Consider the following 3,931-nt stretch of genomic DNA (forward strand, 5'->3'; position numbering starts at 1 on the left):
CTGTCTCTGGTGAGTTCTCTCACCACTCCTGCACTTCTGGCTTGTACCCCAGTTCTGTATGCATAAATAAATACATCGTTTTAAAAAAAAGATGATAGAAGAGAAGGACAGGAAAATCTTGATGTGGATTTATGCTGACAGGCAGGGGAGAAAGAGTGTGTGAATAGTAAAGTGCACTAGAAAATAAGTTGGGTGATTGTAAAGTAGTCACTGCAGGAGCAAGACCCACACAGATTCTTTATCTGCATCCTTCCCTGCAAGACAAGTAAAAAGATCCAAGAAGGTGAGGGAACTCAAAGATTCATTCCAGAATGGTTTTAATGTATCCAAGGGGACTTACTGATGGAAACTGGTCTGAGCATAAAATCAAACTCATGGATGGTGGCAGTTCCCACCTGGGAGTCCAGGCCACCCTTCCAAGAGATTTTATATGATGCAAAAAAATAGCAGAAGCTGCAACCCAGCTCTTTGGGCACCAGGTAGTGGGCAAGGAAACAGCAGACTGTGCCCTCATCTTAAATACACCTTGAGAGGAAAATCCTAGTAAACCTCAACAATACCAAAGGTTAGTAGTGTTGTGTTTACCTCATGAGTTTTCCTGAGTGCTTTACATATATTAATTTATTTAAGCACACAAGAACCCTGTGAAGATGATACTATCAATATCACCTCCATTTTACCCAAAAGGAAACTGAGGCACAAAAAGGCAAAATAAAGATGCGGGTCACATAGTGAACAAGTGACAGCTTCACACAGTGAACAAAGTGCCACCACCCACCCTTCATTTTTTTATGCCAAGTTACTATTGCTAAAAAATTTTAATTTGACTTTACAGAATGTATTTGCTTAAAAATAGATTATCATGTTTCATAGTATGTACAATTTTTTTTCTTTTATAATGTTGACAACTTCCCAGCTTGGTTCATAGGACTTAAGAGATGCAGTTTTATAGGTGCCTGGGTGGAGCCCTGAGGCCTCAGCTGCCGGGCTGCAGCCTCTCCTTGCTTTCATGTGACTGCACAGCCCTCACCTAGTGATGGAATTGCAACACTGCTTCTGTGTGAAAGTGACTAACAAAGGATGAAATTTTATTGAAAATTGGAAAAAGTGGTTAATCTTACTGTAGGTGAAGATTTACCAACTGCTGCTGCTCTTTAAGTGGGATTCCAGTAAAAGCTAGAAAGGATTTACAAACATTTTTCAATTGTTTCCTGGGAGTCTAGACAAACAACCTATGGCCATGTCATAAGTATACTCTATTGGCATAAAGCCCTGAATGGAGGTTCAGGAGACCCACTTTTTTTTTTTTAATCTATTTATTTATGCATACAAGCAAGAGCTTGGGTGTAGGACAGGTGTGGGGTGAGAAGAGTCACCAGACACAGAGTGGGAGCAGAACAGGTGGATTTACTGAGATACACAGCTGAGGGGAGCAGCAGGAGAGACAGGAGAGGTCTGCCGCACCATGTGGGTCACCTCCCTGGCCAGGGATGGAACTTATGCTGCTGTGGCTGCTATTGCTCTATAGTGCTGATATTTAAACAGGAAGGCCCAAGACACACAGACTTGTCTCAAATTTGTAACAACCCCAATCAACCACTTTGGTTTTCTATTTGCAAACATCAAAAGTTCTGATTGCAGCATTCTTCTGAAACTTGGAAGCTTCACAAACCTGCCCAAAGGAATTCTTGGGAGCTTGCACTTCCAAGAATGAGGTGAGCTCCCACAGCCTTCAGTAAGGGATAACAGGATCTCGGGAGTGATATAAAGAAGTTAGGAATTTCGGCCCTCCCTGGTGGCGCAGTGTGTTAAAGCTCAGCACTGAGAAGCTGAAGCCACTTCCACATGAGTTCGATTCCCGCCTGCCCCGGAGGTGACCACATGGCGTGGCAGACCTCTCCTGACCCGCCCGCTGCTCCCTTCAGCAGTGTACTTCGTAGATCTGCCTGTTCTGCTCCCCACTCTGTCTCTGGTGAAGACTCTCGCCGCCCCTGAGCCTCTGGCCTGTACCCCAGTTCTGTATGCACAAATAAATAAATCTTTAAAAAGAGAAAAAAATAAGTTAGGAATTTGTTTAGGGAGAGAGAGTAGGGCATAACTCTGCTGTTGGGGGTGGAGGGGGGTCTCCAGTGGATGCCCAGGAGCTAGCTTCTTGGGCTGCTTTCATATCCTTCCCAGGTGGGGTTCTGCCTACCTGCTGAGTCAAGCACTTCTGAAGTCTCATGCTGTATTTCAGCTGTTGCTTTTTTCTCCTTATTGTCTTTCTCCTTGGTCAGCAGATATTCTCCTCCGATGTCAAATTTGGCCTGTGGTCTCCAGTCAGCAGAAATCTACAGGTGCTTATCTAGTCTTATTTTAGCTTCCTGTCTCAAATCTATCAAGTGCTTATCTTAATACATGCCTCACTCCCACTGCCAAGACTTTGGTGTCTGAAGGTGTTATAGGGCCACTCCAATGTGAAATGGATCAGGCTGACTGTGGGTCCTCACCCCCATGCTTAAAAGGGACTTGTAATGACTCAATTACAGGTAGACACAAAAAGGCGAATGAAGGGTTTATTTACAGAAAGGGGAAATGAAGAAATGAATAACTCAAAGAGTAAATTTGTCCTACCAGTTATGCTGAGCTGAGCCCCCAAACAGTATGCTATAGGCTGGCAAAAACAAACAAACAAACAAACCAAAAAAAAACAAGCACACCCAAGGTCCACATGTCTGGTTTTATACTAAACCTGGTTGCTTAACTCCATCCTCAGGTCCCAGCAATCCTCCTGTTACAAGGCAGAAAGAAGGGCATCTCTGAATCCCAAACCTGCCTGCTCTAAATAGGTTCTGCCATCTGCAGTATCAAGGCAAGACATATAAGACCTTAATGGAAAGGAACTTTAATACAATCAGTGTGGAATACAGCAAGCATAAAGAATACAGATTCTAAATCAAACACCCAAAGTCACCCATCCTCTCATGGGTAAAAGTCCACCCAAAAGGGATTGGCCTGAAAGCCCATCACAAGTCTAAAGCCCCTTCTAGAGGAGACCCATAGAAAAGGGTCAGAAATGGCCAAACAAGTCTGGGAGGGAAACAGCAAAATCAAAATCAAGATAAACACTGCCATAGTGAACCTCCCCACGGGTCTCTCACCCACATCGCTTTCAACCAGTCCAGGTCCAAGAAACAAGAGCCGCTTCTTCACAGGTCACAGGTCTCTCTGCTCCATGTGCCTCCCTCAGGTCTCCTTCTGGCTCTCCATCTACTTCCTTCTTCAGTCGCTCTCCAGATTCTTCTCCCTGCTCAGCTCCACCCTCCTTTGGGTGGGGCAGGAAACCTGGAACCTCCCCTTTTCCCCGGGGTTCACCATGTTACATTTTCACTAGGGCTCCCCTTTCAAGCAGCAAGAGTTTCCCAGACAAGTTTCCCCGTAAGGCAGACATATTTATTATAAAACAGCAGACTTATACTAAAAAAGGAGAGAGTAAAGGACACTTGCACAGACACAAGCAGGCAGAAAGTGCCTCATGAAAGGGGCAGGACTGTTAAAAAAGACCAGCAGAGCCTCAGGTGGGAGCCTCCGGGGAGAGCTGCCTCTGCTGCTTTGTAAGTGAAGAATTATGTATGAGGTGTAGTCACAGGTGGGCAGGAGGGCTGAGCCCCTGTTAGTGCAGAAATTGCACTCATAAGGCCTTTTCTTTAGGATGGGTTCATCCCTTTGTGGAGTTGTTGACTTTTGTTAATTACTTCTAGGGTGTGACTAGGTTGATTTGGGAGGCCTGGGATTCTCTACAGTGGCCTTTCCTCTCCACATCCCCACCTCTGGTCTGCGCCTCTGGACACTCCCTATAGCTGCCTGATACTTGCTCTAGCAGTTGGTGCTTAAAGGTTTTTCATTTCCATAGTTGGGTTAAAGACTATGTTAATCAGGCCCTCCCTGGTGG

This window comes from Condylura cristata, unplaced genomic scaffold (genome assembly GCF_000260355.1).
Source record: "Condylura cristata isolate star-nosed mole 26May11 unplaced genomic scaffold, ConCri1.0 scaffold00003, whole genome shotgun sequence".
NCBI classification, from domain to species: Eukaryota; Metazoa; Chordata; class Mammalia; order Eulipotyphla; family Talpidae; genus Condylura; species Condylura cristata.